Genomic DNA, 24,678 nt, shown 5'->3' with positions numbered 1-24,678 from the left:
ACTCTGAAGTTCCACAGATTACAGAATGCATCCAGATGTGCTTCGGAAACTACTACTAGTCTTCCAGTTAGCGATCAAAACGTAGACAGTTTAAGACATTACTCCCATGGAGAAAAGTCCGCATGGTGATTATTGTGTTCAATGCCGATGCCACTTCTATGTTTCATCAACACTCTGAAGGTCCACAGATTACAGAATGCATCCAGCTGTGCTTCGGAAACTACTACTAGTCTTCAAGGGAACGATCAAAGCGTAGACAGTTTAAGATATTACTCCCATGGAGAAACGTCCGCATGGTGCTTATTGTGTTCAATGCCGATGCAATTTTTGTGTTTCATTAACACTCTGAAGGTCCACAGATTACAGAATGCATCCAGATGTGCTTCGGAAACTACTACTAGTCTTCCAGTGAACGATCAAAGCGTAGACAGTTTAAGACATTACTACCATGGAGAAAAGTCCGCATGGTGCTTATTGTGTTCAATGCCGATGCAATTTCTATGTTTCATCAACACTCTGAAGGTCCACAGATTACAGAATGCCTCCAGATGTGCTTCGGAAACTACTACTAGTCTTCCAGTAAACGATCAAAGCATAGACAGTTTAAGAAATTACTCCCATGGAAAAAACTGCACATGGTGCTTGTTGTGTTCATTGCCGATGCAATTTCTGTGTTTCATCAACACTCTGATGGGTCACAGATTTCAGAACGCCTCCAGATGTGCTTCGGAAACTACTACTAGTCTTCCAGTGTACGATCAGAGCGTAGACAGTTTAAGACATTACTCTCATGGAGAAAAGGCCTCATGGTGCTTATTGTTTTCAATGCCGATGCAATTTTTGTGTTTCATCAATACTCTGAAGGTCCACAGATTACAGAATGCTTCCAGATGTGCTTCGAAAACTACTACTGGTCTTCCAGTGTACGATCAAAGCGTAGACAGTTTAAGACATTACTCCCATGGAGAAAAGTCCACATGGTGCTTATTGTGTTCAATGCCGATGCAATTTCGGTGTTTCATCAACACTCTGAAGGTCCACAGAATACAGAATGCATCCAGATGTGCTTCGGAAACTACTACTAGTCTTCCAGGGAACGATCAAAGCGTAGACAGTTTGAGACATTACTCCCATGGAGAAAGGTCCGCATGGTGCTACTTGTGTTCAATGCCGATGCAATTTTTGTGTTTCATCAACACTCTGAAGGCCCACAGATTACAGAATGCCTCCAGATTTGCTTCGGAAACTACTACTAGTCTTACAGTGTACGATCAAAGCGTAGACAGTTTAGGACATTACTCCCATGGAGAAAAGTCCGCATGGTGCTTATTGTGTTCAATGCCGATGCAATTTTTGTGTTTCATCAATACTCTGAAGGTCCACAGATTACAGAATGCTTTCAGATGTGCTTCGGAAATTACTACTGGTCTTCCAGTGTACGATCAAAGTGTAGACAGTTTAAGACATTACTCCCATTGAGAAAAGTCCACATGGTGCTTATTGTGTTCAATGCCGTTGCAATTTCGGTGTTTCATCAACACTCTGAAGGTCCACAGAATACAGATTGCATCCAGATGTGCTTCGGAAACTACTACTAGTCTTCCAGGGAACGATCAAAGCGTAGACAGTTTGAGACATTACTTCCATGGAGAAAAGTCCGCATGGTGCTTATTGTGTTCAATGCCGATGCTATTTTTCTGTTTCATCAACACTCTGAAGGTCCACAGATTACAGAATGCATCCAGATATGCTTCGGAAACTACTACTAGTCTTCCAGGGAACGATCAAACGTAGGCAGTTTAAGACATTACTCTCATGGAGAAAAGTCCGGATGATGCTTATAGTGTTCAATGCCGATTAAATTTATGTGTTTCATCAACACTCAGAAGGTCCACAGATTATAGAATGCCTCCAGATGTCCATCGGAAACTACTACTAGTCTTCCAGTTAGCTATCAAAGCGTAGACAGATTAAGACATTACTCCCATGGAGAAAAGTCCGCATGGTGCTTATTGTGTTCAATGCCGACGCAATTTCTGTGTTTCATCAACACTCTGAAGTTCCACAGATTACACAATGCCTACGGATGTGCTTCGGAAACTACTACTAGTCTTCCAGTGTACGATCAAAGCGTAGACATTTAAGACATTACTCCCATGGAGAAAAGTCCGCATGGTGATTATTGTGTTCAATGCCGATGCAATTTCTGTGTTTCATCAACACTCTGAAGGTCCACAGATTACAGAGTGCCTCCAGATGTGATTCCGAAAGTACTACTAGTCTTCCAGTAAACGATCAAAGCATAGAAAGTTTAAGACATTACTCCCATGGAGAAAAGACCACATGGAGCTTATTGTGTTCAATGCCGATGCAATTTCTGGGTTTCTTCAACACTCTGAAGGTCCACAGGTTACAGAATGCCTTCAGATGTGCTTCGGAAACTACTAATAGTCTTCCAGTGTACGATCAAAGCGTAGACAGTTTAAGACATTACTACCATGGAGAAAAGCCAGCATGGTGCTTATTGTGTTCAATGCCGATGCAATTTTTGTGTTTCATCAACACTCAGATGGTCCACAGATTACAGAATGCCTCCAGATGTGCTTCAGAAACTACTACTAGTCTTCCAGGGAACGATCAAAGCGTAGACACTTTGTGACATTACTCCCATGGAGAAAAGTCCGCATGGAGCTTATTGAGTTCAATGTCGATGCAATTTTTGTGTTTCATCAACACTCTGAAGGTCCACAGATTACAGAATGCATCCAGATGTGCTTCGGAAACTACTACTAGTCTTCCAGTGTACGATCAAAGCGTAGACAGTTTATGACATTACGCCAATGGAGAAAAGACCGCATGGTGCTTATTGTGTTCAATGCCGATTCAATTTCTGTGTTTCATCACACTCTGAAGGTCCACAGATTACAGAATGCATCCAGATGTGCTTCGGAAACTACTACTAGTCTTCCAGGGAACGATCAAAGCGTATACAGTTTAAGACATTACTAACATGGAGAAAAATCCGCATGGTGATTATTGTGTTCAATGCCGATGCCATTTCTATGTTTCATCAACACTCTGAAGGTCCACAGATTACAGAATGCATCCAGCTGTGCTTCGGAAACTACTACTAGTCTTCAAGGGAACGATCAAAGCGTAGACAGTTTAAGATATTACTCCCATGGAGAAACGTCCGCATGGTGCTTATTGTGTTCAATGCCGATGCAATTTTTGTGTTTCATTAACACTCTGAAGGTCCACAGATTACAGAATGCATCCAGATGTGCTTCGGAAACTACTACTAGTCTTCCAGTGAACGATCAAAGCGTAGAAAGTATAAGACATTACTACCATGGAGAAAAGTCCGCATGGTGCTTATTGTGTTCAATGCCGATGCAATTTCTATGTTTCATCAACACTCTGAAGGTCCACAGATTACAGAATGCCTCCAGATGTGCTTCGGAAACTACTACTAGTCTTCCAGTAAACGATCAAAGCATAGACAGTTTAAGACATTACTCCCATGGAGAAAACTGCACATGGTGCTTGTTGTGTTCATTGCCGATGCAATTTCTGTGTTTCATCAACACTCTGATGGTCCACAGATTACAGAACGCCTCCAGATGTGCTTCGGAAACTACTACTAGTCTTCCAGTGTACGATCAAAGCGTAGACAGTTTAAGACATTACTCTCATGGAGAAACGTCCGCATGGTGCTTATTGTCTTCAATGACGATTCAATTCCTGTGTTTCATCAACACTCTGAAGGTCCACAGATTACAGAATGCCTCCAGAAGTGCTTCGGAAACTACTACCAGTCTTCCAGTGAACGATCAAAGCGTAGACAGTTTAAGACATTACTCCCATGGAGAAAAGTCCCCATGGTGCTACTTACGTTCAATGCCGATGCAATTTTTGTGTTTCATCAACACTCTGAAGGTCCACAGATTACAGAATGCCTCCAGATGTGCTTCGGAAACTACTACTAGTCTTACAGTGTACGATCAAAGCGTAGACAGTTTAGGACATTACTCCCATGGAGAAAAGTCGGCATGGTGCTTATTGTGTACAATGCCGATGCAATTTTTGTGTTTCATCAATACTCTGAAGGTCCACAGATTACAGAATGCTTCCAGATGTGCTTCGGAAACTACTACTGGTCTTCCAGTGTACGATCAAAGCGTAGACAGTTTGAGACATCACTCCCATGGAGAAAAGTCCACATGGTGCTTATTGTGTTCAATGCCGATGCAATTTCGGTGTTTCATCAACACTCTGAAGGTCCACAGAATGGAGAATGCATCCAGATGTGCTTCGGAAACTACTACTAGTCTTCCAGGGAACGATCAAAGCGTAGACAGTTTGAGACATTACTCCCATGGAGAAAGGTCCGCATGGTGCTACTTGTGTTCAATGCCGATGCAATTTTTGTGTTTCATCAACACTCTGAAGGTCCACAGATTACTGAATGCCTCCAGATGTGCCTCGGAAACTACTACTAGTCTTACAGTGTACGATCAAAGCGTAGACAGTTTAGGACATTACTCCCATGGAGAAAAGTCCGCATGGTGCTTATTGTGTTCAATGCCGATGCAATTTTTGTGTTTCTTCAATACTCTGAAGGTTCACAGATTACAGCATGCTTCCAGATGTGCTTCGGAAACTACTACTGGTCTTCCAGTGTACGATCAAAGCGTAGACAGTTTAAGACATTACTCCCATGGAGAAAAGTCCACATGGTGCTTATTGTGTTCAATGCCGATGCAATTTCGGTGTTTCATCAACACTCTGAAGGTCCACAGAATACAGAATGCATCCAGATGTGCTTCGGAAACTACTACTAGTCTTCCAGGGAACGATCAAAGCGTAGACAGTTTAAGACATAACACCCATGTAGAAAAGTCCGCATGGTGCTTATTGTGTTGAATGCCGAAGCAATTTCTGTGTTTTATCAACACTCTGAAGGTCGACAGATTACAGAATGCATCCAGATGTGCTTCGGAAACTACTACTAGTCTTACAGTGTACGATCAAAGCGTAGACTGTTTAGGACATTACTCCCATGGAGAAAAGTCCGCATGGTGCTTATTGTGTTCAATGCCGATGCAATTTTTGTGTTTCATCAATACTCTGAAGGTCCACAGATTACAGAATGCTTCCAGATGTGCTTCGGAAATTACTACTGGTCTTCCAGTGTACGATCAAAGTGTAGACAGTTTAAGACATTACTCCCATGGAGAAAAGTCCACATGGTGCTTATTGTGTTCAATGCCGTTGCAATTTCGGTGTTTCATCAACACTCTGAAGGTCCACAGAATACAGAATGCATCCAGATGTGCTTCGGAAACTACTACTAGTCTTCCAGGGAACGATCAAGGCGTAGATAGTTTGAGACATTACTTCCATGGAGAAAAGTCCGCATGGCGCTTATTGTGTTCAATGCCGATGCTATTTTTCTGTTTCATCAACACTCTGAAGGTCCACAGATTACAGAATGCATCCAGATACGCTTCGGAAACTACTACTAGTCTTCCAGGGAACGATCAAAACGTAGGCAGTTTAAGACATTACTCTAATGGAGAAAAGTCCGGATGATGCTTATAGTGTTCAATGCCCATTAAATTTCTGTGTTTCATCAACACTCAGAAGGTCCACAGATTACAGAATGCCTCCAGATGTGCATCGGAAACTACTACTAGTCTTCCAGTTAACGATCAAAGCGTAGACAGTTTAAGACCTTACTCCCATGGAGAAAAGTCCGCATGGAGCTTATTGTGTTCAATGCCGACGCAATTTCTGTGTTTCATCAACACTCTGAAGTTCCACAGATTACACAATGCCTACAGATGTGCTTCGGAAACTACTACTAGTCTTCCAGTGTACGATCAAAGCGTAGACAGTTTAAGACATTACTCCCATGGAGAAAAGTCCGCATGGTGATTATTGTGTTCAATGCCGATGCAATTTCTGTGTTTCATCAACACTCTGAAGGTCCACAGATTACAGAGTGCCTCCAGATGTGCTTCCGAAAGTACTACTAGTCTTCCAGTAAACGATCAACGCATAGAAAGTTTAAGACATTACACCCATGGAGAAGAGACCACATGGTGCTTGTTGTGTTCAATGCCGATGCAATTTCTGTGTTTCATCAACACTCTGAAGGTCCACAGGTTACAGAAATCCTTCAGATGTGCTTCGGAAACTACTAATAGTCTTCCAGTGTACGATCAAAGCGTAGACAGTTTAAGACATTACTACCATGGAGAAAAGCCCGCATGGTGCTTATTGTGTTCAATGCCGATGCAATTTTTGTGTTTCATCAACACTCAGATGGTCCACAGATTACAGAATGCCTCCAGATGTGCTTCAGAAACTACTACTAGTCTTCCAGGGAACGATCAAAGCGTAGACAGTTTGAGACATTACTCCCATGGAAAAAAGTCCGCATGGTGCTTATTGAGTTCAATGTCGATGCAATTTTTGTGTTTCATCAACACTCTGAAGGTCCGCAGATTACAGACTGCATCCAGATGTGCTTCGGAAACTACTACTAGTCTTCCAGGGAACGATCAAAGCGTAGACAGTTTATGACATTACGCCCATGGAGAAAAGACGGCATGGTGCTTATTGTGTTCAATGCCGATTCAATTTCTGTGTTTCATCACACTCTGAAGGTCCACAGATTACAGAATGCATCCAGATGTGCTTCGGAAACTACTACTAGTCTTCCAGGGAACGATCAAAGCGTAGACAGTTTAAGACATTACTAACATGGAGAGAAGTCCGCATGGTGATTATTGTGTTCAATGCCGATGCCATTTCTATGTTTCATCAACACTCTGAAGGTCCACAGATTACAGAATGCATCCAGCTGTGCTTCGGAAACTACTACTAGTCTTGAAGGGAACGATCAAAGCGTAGACAGTTTAAGATATTACTCCCATGGAGAAACGTCCGCATGGTGCTTATTGTGTTCAATGCCGATGCAATTTTTGTGTTTCATTAACACTCTGAAGGTCCACAGATTACAGAATGCATCCAGATGTGCTTCGGAAACTACTACTAGTCTTCCATTGAACGATCAAAGCGTAGACAGTTTAAGACATTACTACCATGGAGAAAAGTCCGCATGGTGCTTATTGTGTTCAATGCCGATGCAATTTCTATGTTTCAACAACACTCTGAAGGTCCACAGATTACAGAATGCTTCCAGATGTGCTTCGGAAACTACTACTGGTCTTCCAGTGTACGATCAAAGCGTAGACAGTTTGAGACATAACTCCCATGGAGAAAAGTCCACATGGTGCTTATTGTGTTCAATGCCGATGCAATTTCGGTGTTTCATCAACACTCTGAAGGTCCACAGAATAGAGAATGCATCCAGATGTGCTTCGGAAACTACTACTAGTCTTCCAGGGAACGATCAAAGCGTAGACAGTTTGAGACATTACTCCCATGGAGAAAGGTCCGCATGGTGCTACTTGTGTTCAATGCCTATGCAATTTTTGTGTTTCATCAACACTCTGAAGGTCCACAGATTACAGAATGCCTCCAGATGTGCTTCGGATACTACTACTAGTCTTACAGTGTACGATCAAAGCGTAGACAGTTTAGGACATTACTCCCATGGAGAAAAGTCCGCATGGTGCTTATTGTGTTCAATGCCGATGCAATTTTTGTGTTTCTTCAATACTCTGAAGGTTCACAGATTACAGCATGCTTCCAGATGTGCTTCGGAAACTACTACTGGTCTTCCAGTGTACGATCAAAGCGTAGACAGTTTAAGACATTACTCCCATGGAGAAAAGTCCACATGGTGCTTATTGTGTTCAATGCCGATGCAATTTCGGTGTTTCATCAACACTCTGAAGGTCCACAGAATACAGAATGCATCCAGATGTGCTTCGGAAACTACTACTAGTCTCCCAGGGAACGATCAAAGCATAGTCAGTTTAAGACATTACTCCCATGGAGAAAAGTCCGCATGGTGCTTATTGTGTTGAATGCCGAAGCAATTTCTGTGTTTTATCAACACTCTGAAGGTCGACAGATTACAGAATGCATCCAGATGTGCTTCGGAAACTACTACTAGTCTTACAGTGTACGATCAAAGCGTAGACAGTTTAGGACATTACTCCCATGGAGAAAAGTCCGCCTGGTGCTTATTGTGTTCAATGCCGATGCAATTTTTGTGTTTCATCAATACTCTGAAGGTCCACAGATTACAGAATGCTTCCAGATGTGCTTCGGAAATTACTACTGGTCTTCCAGTGTACGATCAAAGTGTAGACAGTTTAAGACATTACTCCCATGGAGAAAAGTCCACATGGTGCTTATTGTGTTCAATGCCGTTGCAATTTCGGTGTTTCATCAACACTCTGAAGGTCCACAGAATACAGAATGCATCCAGATGTGCTTCGGAAACTACTACTAGTCTTCCAGGGAACGATCAAAGCGTAGACAGTTTGAGACATTACTTCCATGGAGAAAAGTCCGCATGGCGCTTATTGTGTTCAATGCCGATGCTATTTTTCTGTTTCATCAACACTCTGAAGGTCCACAGATTACAGAATGCATCCAGATACGCTTCGGAAACTACTACTAGTCTTCCAGGGAACGATCAAAACGTAGGCAGTTTAAGACATTACTCTAATGGAGAAAAGTCCGGATGATGCTTATAGTGTTCAATGCCCATTAAATTTCTGTGTTTCATCAACACTCAGAAGGTCCACAGATTACAGAATGCCTCCAGATGTGCATCGGAAACTACTACTAGTCTTCCAGTTAACGATCAAAGCGTAGACAGTTTAAGACATTACTCCCATGGAGAAAAGTCCGCATGGTGCTTATTGTGTTCAATGCCGATGCAATTTCTGTGTTTCATCAACACTCTGAAGTTCCACAGATTACACAATGCCTACAGATGTGCTTCGGAAACTACTACTAGTCTTCCAGTGTACGATCAAAGCGTAGACAGTTTAGGACATTACTCCCATGGAGAAAAGTCCGCATGGTGATTATTGTGTTCAATGCCGATGCAATTTCTGTGTTTCATCAACACTCTGAAGGTCCACAGATTACAGAGTGCCTCCAGATGTGCTTCCGAATGTACTACTAGTCTTCCAGTAAACGATCAACGCATAGAAAGTTTAAGACATTACTCCCATGGAGAAAAGACCACATGGTGCTTGTTGTGTTCAATGCCGATGCAATTTCTGTGTTTCATCAACACTCTGAAGGTCCACAGGTTACAGAATGCCTTCAGATGTGCTTCGGAAACTACTAATAGTCTTCCAGTGTACGATCAAAGCGTAGACAGTTTAAGACATTACTACCATGGAGAAAAGCCCGCATGGTGCTTATTGTGTTCAATGCCGATGCAATTTTTGTGTTTCATCAACACTCAGATGGTCCACAGATTACAGAATGCATCCAGATGTGCTTCGGAAACTACTACTAGTCTTCCAGGGAACGATCAAAGCGTAGACAGTTTATGACATTACGCCCATGGAGAAAAGACGGCATGGTGCTTATTGTGTTCAATGCCGATTCAATTTCTGTGTTTCATCACACTCTGAAGGTCCACAGATTACAGAATGCATCCAGATGTGCTTCGGAAACTACTACTAGTCTTCCAGGGAACGATCAAAGCGTAGACAGTTTAAGACATTACTAACATGGAGAGAAGTCCGCATGGTGATTATTGTGTTCAATGCCGATGCCATTTCTATGTTTCATCAACACTCTGAAGGTCCACAGATTACAGAATGCATCCAGCTGTGCTTCGGAAACTACTACTAGTGTTGAAGGGAACGATCAAAGCGTAGACAGTTTAAGATATTACTCCCATGGAGAAACGTCCGCATGGTGCTTATTGTGTTCAATGCCGATGCAATTTTTGTGTTTCATTAACACTCTGAAGGTCCACAGATTACAGAATGCATCCAGATGTGCTTCGGAAACTACTACTAGTCTTCCATTGAACGATCAAAGCGTAGACAGTTTAAGACATTACTACCATGGAGAAAAGTCCGCATGGTGCTTATTGTGTTCAATGCCGATGCAATTTCTATGTTTCATCAACACTCTGAAGGTCCACAGATTACAGAATGCCTCCAGATGTGCTTCGGAAACTACTACTAGTCTTCCAGTAAACGATCAAAGCATAGACAGTTTAAGACATTACTCCCATGGAGAAAACTGCACATGGTGCTTGTTGTGTTCATTGCCGATGCAATTTCTGTGTTTCATCAACACTCTGATGGTCCACAGATTACAGAACGCCTCCAGATGTGCCTCGGAAACTACTAGTAGTCTTCCAGTGTACGATCAAAGCGTATACAGTTTAAGACATTACTCTCATGGAGAAAAGTCCGCATGGTGCTTATTGTCTTCAATGCCGATTCAATTCCTGTGTTTCATCAACACTCTGAAGGTCCACAGATTACAGAATGCCTTTAGATGTGCTTCGGAAACTACTACTAGTCTTACAGTGTACGATCAAAGCGTAGACAGTTTAGGACATTACTCCCATGGAGAAAAGTCCGCATGGTGCTTATTGTGTTCAATGCCGATGCAATTTTTGTGTTTCATCAATACTCTGAAGGTCCACAGATTACAGAATGCTTCCAGACGTGCTTCGGAAACTACTACTGGTCTTCCAGTGTACGTTCAAAGCGTAGACAGTTTGAGACATAACTCCCATGGAGAAAAGTCCACATGGTGCTTATTGTGTTCAATGCCGATGCAATTTCGGTGTTTCATCAACACTCTGAAGGTCCACAGAATAGAGAATGCATCCAGATGTGCTTCGGAAACTACTACTAGTCTTAAAGGGAACGATCAAAGCGTAGACAGTTTGAGACATTACTCCGATGGAGAAAGGTCCGCATGGTGCTACTTGTGTTCAATGCCGATGCAATTTTTGTGGTTCATCAACACTCTGAAGGTCCACAGATTACAGAATGCCTCCAGATGTGCTTCGGATACTACTACTAGTCTTACAGTGTACGATCAAAGCGTAGACAGTTTAGGACATTACTCCCATGGAGAAAAGTCCGCATGGTGCTTATTGTGTTCAATGCCGATGCAATTTTTGTGTTTCTTCAATACTCTGAAGGTTCACAGATTACAGCATGCTTCCAGATGTGCTTCGGAAACTACTACTGGTCTTCCAGTGTACGATCAAAGCGTAGACAGTTTATGACATTACTCCCATGGAGAAAAGTCCACATGGTGCTTATTGTGTTCAATGCCGATGCAATTTCGGTGTTTCATCAACACTCTGAAGGTCCACAGAATACAGAATGCATCCAGATGTGCTTCGGAAACTACTACTAGTCTTCCAGGGAACGATAAAACCGTAGACAGTTTGAGACATTACTCCCATGGAGAAAGGTCCGCAAGGTGCTTATTGTGTTCAATGCCGATGCAATTTTTGTGTTTCATCAACACTCTGAAGGTCCACAGATTACAGAATGCATCCAGATATGCTTCGGAAACAACTACTACTCTTCCAGGGAACGATCAAAGCGTAGACAGTTTAAAACATAACACCCATCTAGAAAAGTCCACATGGTGCTTATTGTGTTCAATGCCGATGCAATTTCGGTGTTTCATCAACACTCTGAAGGTCCACAGATTACAGAATGCATCCAGATGTGCTTCGGAAACTACTACTAGTCTCCCAGGGAACGATCAAAGCGTAGACAGTTTAAAACATTACTCCTATGGAGAAAAGTCCGCATGGTGCTTATTGTGTTGAATGCCGAAGCAATTTCTGTGTTTTATCAACACTCTGAAGGTCGACAGATTACAGAATGCATCCAGATGTGCTTCGGAAACTACTACTAGTCTTCCAGGGAACGATCAAAGCGTAGACAGTTTGAGACATTACTTCCATGGAGAAAAGTCCGCATGGCGCTTATTGTGTTCAATGCCGATGCTATTTTTCTGTTTCATCAACACTCTAAAGGTCCACAGATTACAGAATGCATCCAGATACGCTTCGGAAACTACTAACAGTCTTCCAGGGAACGATCAAAACGTAGGCAGTTTAAGACATTACTCTAATGGAGAAAAGTCCGGATGATGCTTATAGTGTTCAATGCCCATTAAATTTCTGTGTTTCATCAACACTCAGAAGGTCCACAGATTACAGAATGCCTCCAGATGTGCATCGGAAACTACTACTAGTCTTCCAGTTAACGATCAAAGCGTAGACAGTTTAAGACATTACTCCCATGGAGAAAAGTCCGCATGGTGCTTATTGTGTTCAATGCCGACGCAATTTCTGTGTTTCATCAACACTCTGAAGTTCCACAGATTACACAATGCCTACAGATGTGCTTCGGAAACTACTACTAGTCTTCCAGTGTACGATCAAAGCGTAGACAGTTTAAGACATTACTCCCATGGAGAAAAGTCCGCATGGTGATTATTGTGTTCAATGCCGATGCAATTTCTGTGTTTCATCAACACTCTGAAGGTCCACAGATTACAGAGTGCCTCCAGATGTGCTTCCGAAAGTACTACTAGTCTTCCAGTAAACGATCAACGCATAGAAAGTTTAAGACATTACTCCCATGGAGAAAAGACCACATGGTGCTTGTTGTGTTCAATGCCGATGCAATTTCTGTGTTTCATCAACACTCTGAAGCTCCACAGGTTACAGAATGCCTTCAGATGTGCTTCGGAAACTACTAATAGTCTTCCAGTGTACGATCAAAGCGTAGACAGTTTAAGACATTACTACCATGGAGAAAAGCCCGCATGGTGCTTATTGTGTTCAATGCCGATGCAATTTTTGTGTTTCATCAACACTCAGATGGTCCACAGATTACAGAATGCCTCCAGATGTGCTTCAGAAACTACTACTAGTCTTCCAGGGAACGATCAAAGCGTAGACAGTTTGAGACATTACTCCCATGGAAAAAAGTCCGCATGGTGCTTATTGAGTTCAATGTCGATGCAATTTTTGTGTTTCATTAACACTCTCAAGGTCCACAGATTACAGAATGCATCCAGATGTGCTTCGGAAATTACTACTAGCCTTCCATTGAACGATCAAAGCGTAGACAGTTTAAGACATTACTACCATGGAGAAAAGTCCGCATGGTGCTTATTGTGTTCAATGCCGATGCAATTTCTATGATTCATCAACACTCTGAAGGTCCACAGATTACAGAATGCCTCCAGATGAGCTTCGGAAACTACTACTAGTCTTCCAGTAAACGATCAAAGCATAGACAGTTTAAGACATTACTCCCATGGAGAAAACTGCACATGGTGCTTGTTGTGTTCATTGCCGATGCAATTTCTGTGTTTCATCAACACTCTGATGGTCCACAGATTACAGAACGCCTCCAGATGTGCTTCGGAAACTACTAGTAGTCTTCCAGTGTACGATCAAAGCGTATACAGTTTAAGACATTACTCTCATGGAGAAAAGTCCGCATGGTGCTTATTGTCTTCAATGCCGATTCAATTCCTGTGTTTCATCAACACTCTGAAGGTCCACAGATTACAGAATGCCTGAAGATGTGCTTCGGAAACTACTACTAGTCTTACAGTGTACGATCAAAGCGTAGACAGTTTAGGACATTACTCCCATGGAGAAAAGTCCGCATGGTGCTTATTGTGTTCAATGCCGATGCAATTTTTGTGTTTCATCAATACTCTGAAGGTCCACAGATTACAGAATGCTTCCAGATGTGCTTCGGAAACTACTACTGGTCTTCCAGTGTACGATCAAAGCGTAGACAGTTTGAGACATAACTCCCATGGAGAAAAGTCCACATGGTGCTTATTGTGTTCAATGCCGATGCAATTTCGGTGTTTCATCAACACTCTGAAGGTCCACAGAATAGAGAATGCATCCAGATGTGCTTCGGAAACTACTACTAGTCTTCCAGGGAACGATCAAAGCGTAGACAGTTTGAGACATTACTCCCATGGAGAAAGGTCCGCATGGTGCTACTTGTGTTCAATGCCGATGCAATTTTTGTGTTTCATCAACACTCTGAAGGTCCACAGATTACAGAATGCCTCCAGATGTGCTTCGGATACTACTACTAGTCTTACAGTGTACGATCAAAGCGTAGACAGTTTAGGACATTACTCCCATGGAGAAAAGTCCGCATGGAGCTTATTGTGTTCAATGCCGATGCAATTTTTGTGTTTCTTCAATACTCTGAAGGTTCACTGATTACAGCATGCTTCCAGATGTGCTTCGGAAACTACTATTGGTCTTCCAGTGTACGATCAAAGCGTAAACAGTTTAAGACATTACTCCCATGGAGAAAAGTCCGCATGGTGCTTATTGTGTTCAATGCCGATGCAATTTCGGTGTTTCATCAACACTCAGAAGGTCCACAGAATACAGAATGCATCCAGATGTGCTTCGGAAACTACTACTAGTCTTCCAGGGAACGATAAAACCGTAGACAGTTTGAGACATTACTCCCATGGAGAAAGGTCCGCATGGTGCTTATTGTGTTCAATGCCGATGCAATTTTTGTGTTTCATCAACACTCTGAGGGTCCACAGATTACAGAATGCATCCAGATATGCTTCGGAAACAACTACTAGTCTTCCAGGGAACGATCAAAGCGTAGACAGTTTAAAACATAACACCCATCTAGAAAAGTCCACATGGTGCTTATTGTGTTCAATGCCGATGCAATTTCGGTGTTTCATCAACACTCTGAAGGTCCACAGATTACAGAATGCATCCAGATGTGCTTCGGAAACTACTACTAGTCTCCCAGGGAACGATCAAAGCGTAGACAGTTTAAGACATTACTCCCATGGAGAAAAGTCCGCATGGTGCTTATTGTGTTGAATGCCGAAGCAATTTCTGTGTTTTATCAACACTCTGAAGGTCGACAGATTACAGAATGCATCCAGATGTGCTTCGGAAACTACTACTAGTCTTCCAGTGAACGATCAAAGCGTAGACAGTTTGAGACATTACTCCCATTGAGAAAAGTCCGCATGGTGCTTATTGTGTTCAAAGCCGATGTAATTTTTGTGTTTCATCAACACTCTGAAGGTCCACAGATTACAGAATGCATCCAGATGTGCTTCAGAAACTACTACTGGTCTTCCAGGGTACGATCAAAGCGTACACAGTTTAAGACATTACTCTCATGGAGAAAAGTCCGCATGGTGCTTATAGTGTTCAATGACGATTCAATTTCTGTGTTTCATCAACACTCTAAAGGTCCACAGATTACAGAATGCCTCCAGATGTGCTGCGGAAACTACTGGTAGTCTTCCAGTGAACGATCACAGCGTAGACAGTTTAAGACATTACTCTCATGGAGAATAGTCCGCATGGTGCTTATAGTGTTCAATGACGATTCAATTTCTGTGTTTCATCAACACTCTAAATGTCCACAGATTACAGAATGCCTCCAGATGTGCTCCGGAAACTATTACTAGTCTTCCAGTGTACGATCAAAGCGTAGACAGTTTAAGACATTTTTCCCATGGAGAAAAGTCCACATGGTGCTTATTGTGTTCAATGCCGTAGCAATTTCGGTGTTTCATCAACACTCTGAAGGTCCACAGAATACAGAATGCATCCAGATGTGCTTCGGAAACTACTACTAGTCTTCCAGTAAACGATCAAAGCATAGACAGTTTAAGACATTACTCCCATAGAGAAAACTGCACATGGTGCTTGTTGTGTTCAATGCTGATGCAATTTCTGTGTTTCATCAACACTCTGATGGTCCACAGATTACAGAACGCTCCAGATGTGCTTCGGAAACTACTACTAGCCTTCCAGTGTACGATGAAGGCGTAGACTGTTTAAGACATTACTCTCATGGAGAAAAGTCCGCATGGTGCTTATTGTCTTCAATGCCGATTCAATTCCTGTGTTTCATCAACGAGGTCCACAGATTACAGAATGCCTCCAGATGTGCTTCGGAAACTACTACTAGTCTTACAGTGTACGATCAAAGCGTAGACAGTTTAGGACATTACTCCCATGGAGAAAAGTCCGCATGGTGCTTATTGTGTTCAATGCCGATGCAATTTTTGTGTTTCTTCAATACTCTGAAGGTCCACAGATTACAGAATGCTTCGAGATGTGCTTCGGAAACTACTACTGGTCTTACAGTGTACGATCAAAGCGTAGACAGTTTAGGACATTACTCCCATGGAGAAAAGTCCGCATGGTGCTTATTGTGTTCAATGCCGATGCAATTTTTGTGTTTCATCAATACTCTGAAGGTCCACAGATTACAGAATGCTTCCAGATGTGCTTCGGAAATTACTACTGGTCTTCCAGTGTACGATCAAAGTGTAGACAGTTTAAGACATTACTCCCATGGAGAAAAGTCCACATGGTGCTTATTGTGTTCAATGCCGTTGCAATTTCGGTGTTTCATCAACACTCTGAAGGTCCACAGAATACAGAATGCATCCAGATGTGCTGCGGAAACTACTACTAGTCTTCCAGGGAACGATCAAAGCGTAGACAGTTTGAGACATTACTTCCATGGAGAAAAGTCCGCATGGTGCTTATTGTGTTCAATGCCGATGCAATTTCTGTGTTTCATCAACACTCTGAAGGTCCACAGATTACAGAGTGCCTCCAGATGTGCTTCCGAATGTACTACTAGTCTTCCAGTAAACGATCAACGCATAGAAAGTTTAAGACATTACTCCCATGGAGAAAAGACCACATGGTGCTTGTTGTGTTCAATGCCGATGCAATTTCTGTGTTTCATCAACACTCTGAAGGTCGACAGATTACAGAATGCATCCAGATGTGCTTCGGAAACTACTACTAGTCTTCCAGGGAACGATCAAAGCGTAGACAGTTTGAGACATTACTTCCATGGAGAAAAGTCCGCATGGCGCTTATTGTGTTCAATGCCGATGCTATTTTTCTGTTTCATCAACACTCTGAAGGTCCACAGATTACAGAATGCATCCAGATACGCTTCGGAAACTACTAACAGTCTTCCAGGGAACGATCAAAACGTAGGCAGTTTAAGACATTACTCTAATGGAGAAAAGTCCGGATGATGCTTATAGTGTTCAATGCCCATTAAATTTCTGTGTTTCATCAACACTCAGAAGGTCCACAGATTACAGAATGCCTCCAGATGTGCATCGGAAACTACTACTAGTCTTCCAGTTAACGATCAAAGCGTAGACAGTTTAAGACATTACTCCCATGGAGAAAAGTCCGCATGGTGCTTATTGTGTTCAATGCCGACGCAATTTCTGTGTTTCATCAACACTCTGAAGTTCCACAGATTACACAATGCCTACAGATGTGCTTCGGAAACTACTACTAGTCTTCCAGTGTACGATCAAAGCGTAGACAGTTTAAGACATTACTCCCATGGAGAAAAGTCCGCATGGTGATTATTGTGTTCAATGCCGATGCAATTTCTGTGTTTCATCAACACTCTGAAGGTCCACAGATTACAGAGTGCCTCCAGATGTGCTTCCGAAAGTACTACTAGTCTTCCAGTAAACGATCAACGCATAGAAAGTTTAAGACATTACTCCCATGGAGAAAAGACCACATGGTGCTTGTTGTGTTCAATGCCGATGCAATTTCTGTGTTTCATCAACACTCTGAAGCTCCACAGGTTACAGAATGCCTTCAGATGTGCTTCGGAAACTACTAATAGTCTTCCAGTGTACGATCAAAGCGTAGACAGTTTAAGACATTACTACCATGGAGAAAAGCCCGCATGGTGCTTATTGTGTTCAATGCCGATGCAATTTTTGTGTTTCATCAACACTCAGATGGTCCACAGATTACAGAATGCCTCCAGATGTGCTTCAGAAACTACTACTAGTCTTCCAGGGAACGATCAAAGCGTAGACAGTTTGAGACATTACTCCCATGGAAAAAAGTCCGCATGGTGCTTATTGAGTTCAATGTCGATGCAATTTTTGTGTTTCATTAACACTCTGAAGGTCCACAGATTACAGAATGCATCCAGATGTGCTTCGGAAATTACTACTAGCCTTCCATTGAACGATCAAAGCGTAGACAGTTTAAGACATTACTACCATGGAGAAAAGTCCGCATGGTGCTTATTGTGTTCAATGCCGATGCAATTTCTATGATTCATCAACACTCTGAAGGTCCACAGATTACAGAATGCCTCCAGATGAGCTTCGGAAACTACTACTAGTCTTCCAGTAAACGATCAAAGCATAGACAGTTTAAGACATTACTCCCATGGAGAAAACTGCACATGGTGCTTGTTGTGTTCATTGCCGATGCAATTTCTGTGTTTCATCAACACTCTGATGGTCCACAGATTACAGAACGCCTCCAGATGTGCTTCGGAAACTACTAGTAGTCTTCCAGTGTACGATCAAAGCGTATACAGTTTAAGACATTACTCTCATGGAGAAAAGTCCGCATGGTGCTTATTGTCTTCAATGCCGATTCAATTCCTGTGTTTCATCAACACTCTGAAGGTCCACAGATTACAGAATGCCTGAAGATGTGCTTCGGAAACTACTACTAGTCTTACAGTGTACGATCAAAGCGTAGACAGTTTAGGACATTACTCCCATGGAGAAAAGTCCGCATGGTGCTTATTGTGTTCAATGCCGATGCAATTTTTGTGTTTCATCAATACTCTGAAGGTCCACAGATTACAGAATGCTTCCAGATGTGCTTCGGAAACTACTACTGGTCTTCCAGTGTACGATCAAAGCGTAGACAGTTTGAGACATAACTCCCATGGAGAAAAGTCCACATGGTGCTTATTGTGTTCAATGCCGATGCAATTTCGGTGTTTCATCAACACTCTGAAGGTCCACAGAATAGAGAATGCATCCAGATGTGCTTCGGAAACTACTACTAGTCTTCCAGGGAACGATCAAAGCGTAGACAGTTTGAGACATTACTCCCATGGAGAAAGGTCCGCATGGTGCTACTTGTGTTCAATGCCGATGCAATTTTTGTGTTTCATCAACACTCTGAAGGTCCACAGATTACAGAATGCCTCCAGATGTGCTTCGGATACTACTACTAGTCTTACAGTGTACGATCAAAGCGTAGACAGTTTAGGACATTACTCCCATGGAGAAAAGTCCGCATGGAGCTTATTGTGTTCAATGCCGATGCAATTTTTGTGTTTCTTCAATACTCTGAAGGTTCACTGATTACAGCATGCTTCCAGATGTGCTTCGGAAACTACTATTGGTCTTCCAGTGTACGATCAAAGCGTAAACAGTTTAAGACATTACTCCCATGGAGAAAAGTCCGCATGGTGCTTATTGTGTTCAATGCCGATGCAATTTCGGTGTTTCATCAACACTCAGAAGGTCCACAGAATACAGAATGCATCCAGATGTGCTTCGGAAACTACTACTAGTCTTCCAGGGAACGATAAAACCGTAGACAGTTTGAGACATTACTCCCATGGAGAAAGGTCCGCATGGTGCTTATTGTGTTCAATGCCGATGCAATTTTTGTGTTTCATCAACACTCTGAGGGTCCACAGATTACAGAATGCATCCAGATATGCTTCGGAAACAACTACTAGTCTTCCAGGGAACGATCAAAGCGTAGACAGTTTAAAACATAACACCCATCTAGAAAAGTCCACATGGTGCTTATTGTGTTCAATGCCGATGCAATTTCGGTGTTTCATCAACACTCTGAAGGTCCACAGATTACAGAATGCATCCAGATGTGCTTCGGAAACTACTACTAGTCTCCCAGGGAACGATCAAAGCGTAGACAGTTTAAGACATTACTCCCATGGAGAAAAGTCCGCATGGTGCTTATTGTGTTGAATGCCGAAGCAATTTCTGTGTTTTATCAACACTCTGAAGGTCGACAGATTACAGAATGCATCCAGATGTGCTTCGGAAACTACTACTAGTCTTCCAGTGAACGATCAAAGCGTAGACAGTTTGAGACATTACTCCCATTGAGAAAAGTCCGCATGGTGCTTATTGTGTTCAAAGCCGATGTAATTTTTGTGTTTCATCAACACTCTGAAGGTCCACAGATTACAGAATGCATCCAGATGTGCTTCAGAAACTACTACTGGTCTTCCAGGGTACGATCAAAGCGTACACAGTTTAAGACATTACTCTCATGGAGAAAAGTCCGCATGGTGCTTATAGTGTTCAATGACGATTCAATTTCTGTGTTTCATCAACACTCTAAAGGTCCACAGATTACAGAATGCCTCCAGATGTGCTGCGGAAACTACTGGTAGTCTTCCAGTGAACGATCACAGCGTAGACAGTTTAAGACATTACTCTCATGGAGAATAGTCCGCATGGTGCTTATAGTGTTCAATGACGATTCAATTTCTGTGTTTCATCAACACTCTAAATGTCCACAGATTACAGAATGCCTCCAGATGTGCTCCGGAAACTATTACTAGTCTTCCAGTGTACGATCAAAGCGTAGACAGTTTAAGACATTTTTCCCATGGAGAAAAGTCCACATGGTGCTTATTGTGTTCAATGCCGTAGCAATTTCGGTGTTTCATCAACACTCTGAAGGTCCACAGAATACAGAATGCATCCAGATGTGCTTCGGAAACTACTACTAGTCTTCCAGTAAACGATCAAAGCATAGACAGTTTAAGACATTACTCCCATAGAGAAAACTGCACATGGTGCTTGTTGTGTTCAATGCTGATGCAATTTCTGTGTTTCATCAACACTCTGATGGTCCACAGATTACAGAACGCTCCAGATGTGCTTCGGAAACTACTACTAGCCTTCCAGTGTACGATGAAGGCGTAGACTGTTTAAGACATTACTCTCATGGAGAAAAGTCCGCATGGTGCTTATTGTCTTCAATGCCGATTCAATTCCTGTGTTTCATCAACGAGGTCCACAGATTACAGAATGCCTCCAGATGTGCTTCGGAAACTACTACTAGTCTTACAGTGTACGATCAAAGCGTAGACAGTTTAGGACATTACTCCCATGGAGAAAAGTCCGCATGGTGCTTATTGTGTTCAATGCCGATGCAATTTTTGTGTTTCTTCAATACTCTGAAGGTCCACAGATTACAGAATGCTTCGAGATGTGCTTCGGAAACTACTACTGGTCTTACAGTGTACGATCAAAGCGTAGACAGTTTAGGACATTACTCCCATGGAGAAAAGTCCGCATGGTGCTTATTGTGTTCAATGCCGATGCAATTTTTGTGTTTCATCAATACTCTGAAGGTCCACAGATTACAGAATGCTTCCAGATGTGCTTCGGAAATTACTACTGGTCTTCCAGTGTACGATCAAAGTGTAGACAGTTTAAGACATTACTCCCATGGAGAAAAGTCCACATGGTGCTTATTGTGTTCAATGCCGTTGCAATTTCGGTGTTTCATCAACACTCTGAAGGTCCACAGAATACAGAATGCATCCAGATGTGCTTCGGAAACTACTACTAGTCTTCCAGGGAACGATCAAAGCGTAGACAGTTTGAGACATTACTTCCATGGAGAAAAGTCCGCATGGCGCTTATTGTGTTCAATGCCGATGCTATTTTTCTGTTTCATCAACACTCTGAAGGTCCACAGATTACAGAATGCATCCAGATACGCTTCGGAAACTACTACTAGTCTTCCAGGGAACGATCAAAACGTAGGCAGTTTAAGACATTACTCTAATGGAGAAAAGTCCGGATGATGCTTATAGTGTTCAATGCCCATTAAATTTCTGTGTTTCATCAACACTCAGAAGGTCCACAGATTACAGAATGCCTCCAGATGTGCATCGGAAACTACTACTAGTCTTCCAGTTAACGATCAAAGCGTAGACAGTTTAAGACATTACTCCCATGGAGAAAAGTCCGCATGGTGCTTATTGTGTTCAATGCCGATGCAATTTCTGTGTTTCATCAACACTCTGAAGTTCCACAGATTACACAATGCCTACAGATGTGCTTCGGAAACTACTACTAGTCTTCCAGTGTACGATCAAAGCGTAGACAGTTTAAGACATTACTCCCATGGAGAAAAGTCCGCATGGTGATTATTGTGTTCAATGCCGATGCAATTTCTGTGTTTCATCAACACTCTGAAGGTCCACAGATTACAGAGTGCCTCCAGATGTGCTTCCGAATGTACTACTAGTCTTCCAGTAAACGATCAACGCATAGAAAGTTTAAGACATTACTCCCATGGAGAAAAGACCACATGGTGCTTGTTGTGTTCAATGCCGATGCAATTTCTGTGTTTCATCAACACTCTGAAGGTCCACAGGTTACAGAATGCCTTCAGATGTGCTTCGGAAACTACTAATAGTCTTCCAGTGTACGATCAAAGCGTAGACAGTTTAAGACATTACTACCATGGAGAAAAGCCCGCATGGTGCTTATTGTGTTCAATGCCGATGCAATTTTTGTGTTTCATCAACACTCAGATGGTCCACAGATTACAGAATGCATCCAGATGTGCTTCGGAAACTACTACTAGTCTTCCAGGGAACGATCAAAGCGTAGACAGTTTATGACATTACGCCCATGGAGAAAAGACGGCATGGTGCTTATTGTGTTCAATGCCGATTCAATTTCTGTGTTTCATCACACTCTGAAGGTCCACAGATTACAGAATGCATCCAGATGTGCTTCGGAAACTACTACTAGTCTTCCAGGGAACGATCAAAGCGTAGACAGTTTAAGACATTACTAACATGGAGAGAAGTCCGCATGGTGATTATTGTGTTCAATGCCGATGCCATTTCTATGTTTCATCAACACTCTGAAGGTCCACAGATTACAGAATGCATCCAGCTGTGCTTCGGAAACTACTACTAGTGTTGAAGGGAACGATCAAAGCGTAGACAGTTTAAGATATTACTCCCATGGAGAAACGTCCGCATGGTGCTTATTGTGTTCAATGCCGATGCAATTTTTGTGTTTCATTAACACTCTGAAGGTCCACAGATTACAGAATGCATCCAGATGTGCTTCGGAAACTACTACTAGTCTTCCATTGAACGATCAAAGCGTAGACAGTTTAAGACATTACTACCATGGAGAAAAGTCCGCATGGTGCCTATTGTGTTCAATGCCGATGCAATTTCTATGTTTCATCAACACTCTGAAGGTCCACAGATTACAGAATGCCTCCAGATGTGCTTCGGAAACTACTACTAGTCTTCCAGTAAACGATCAAAGCATAGACAGTTTAAGACATTACTCCCATGGAGAAAACTGCACATGGTGCTTGTTGTGTTCATTGCCGATGCAATTTCTGTGTTTCATCAACACTCTGATGGTCCACAGATTACAGAACGCCTCCAGATGTGCCTCGGAAACTACTAGTAGTCTTCCAGTGTACGATCAAAGCGTATACAGTTTAAGACATTACTCTCATGGAGAAAAGTCCGCATGGTGCTTATTGTCTTCAATGCCGATTCAATTCCTGTGTTTCATCAACACTCTGAAGGTCCACAGATTACAGAATGCCTTTAGATGTGCTTCGGAAACTACTACTAGTCTTACAGTGTACGATCAAAGCGTAGACAGTTTAGGACATTACTCCCATGGAGAAAAGTCCGCATGGTGCTTATTGTGTTCAATGCCGATGCAATTTTTGTGTTTCATCAATACTCTGAAGGTCCACAGATTACAGAATGCTTCCAGACGTGCTTCGGAAACTACTACTGGTCTTCCAGTGTACGTTCAAAGCGTAGACAGTTTGAGACATAACTCCCATGGAGAAAAGTCCACATGGTGCTTATTGTGTTCAATGCCGATGCAATTTCGGTGTTTCATCAACACTCTGAAGGTCCACAGAATAGAGAATGCATCCAGATGTGCTTCGGAAACTACTACTAGTCTTAAAGGGAACGATCAAAGCGTAGACAGTTTGAGACATTACTCCGATGGAGAAAGGTCCGCATGGTGCTACTTGTGTTCAATGCCGATGCAATTTTTGTGGTTCATCAACACTCTGAAGGTCCACAGATTACAGAATGCCTCCAGATGTGCTTCGGATACTACTACTAGTCTTACAGTGTACGATCAAAGCGTAGACAGTTTAGGACATTACTCCCATGGAGAAAAGTCCGCATGGTGCTTATTGTGTTCAATGCCGATGCAATTTTTGTGTTTCTTCAATACTCTGAAGGTTCACAGATTACAGCATGCTTCCAGATGTGCTTCGGAAACTACTACTGGTCTTCCAGTGTACGATCAAAGCGTAGACAGTTTAAGACATTACTCCCATGGAGAAAAGTCCACATGGTGCTTATTGTGTTCAATGCCGATGCAATTTCGGTGTTTCATCAACACTCTGAAGGTCCACAGAATACAGAATGCATCCAGATGTGCTTCGGAAACTACTACTAGTCTTCCAGGGAACGATAAAACCGTAGACAGTTTGAGACATTACTCCCATGGAGAAAGGTCCGCAAGGTGCTTATTGTGTTCAATGCCGATGCAATTTTTGTGTTTCATCAACACTCTGAAGGTCCACAGATTACAGAATGCATCCAGATATGCTTCGGAAACAACTACTACTCTTCCAGGGAACGATCAAAGCGTAGACAGTTTAAAACATAACACCCATCTAGAAAAGTCCACATGGTGCTTATTGTGTTCAATGCCGATGCAATTTCGGTGTTTCATCAACACTCTGAAGGTCCACAGATTACAGAATGCATCCAGATGTGCTTCGGAAACTACTACTAGTCTCCCAGGGAACGA

Source organism: Schistocerca gregaria, chromosome 9, assembly GCF_023897955.1.
Source record: "Schistocerca gregaria isolate iqSchGreg1 chromosome 9, iqSchGreg1.2, whole genome shotgun sequence".
Classification (NCBI taxonomy): Eukaryota; Metazoa; Arthropoda; class Insecta; order Orthoptera; family Acrididae; genus Schistocerca; species Schistocerca gregaria.
Note: the sequence above shows the minus strand (reverse complement) of the source record.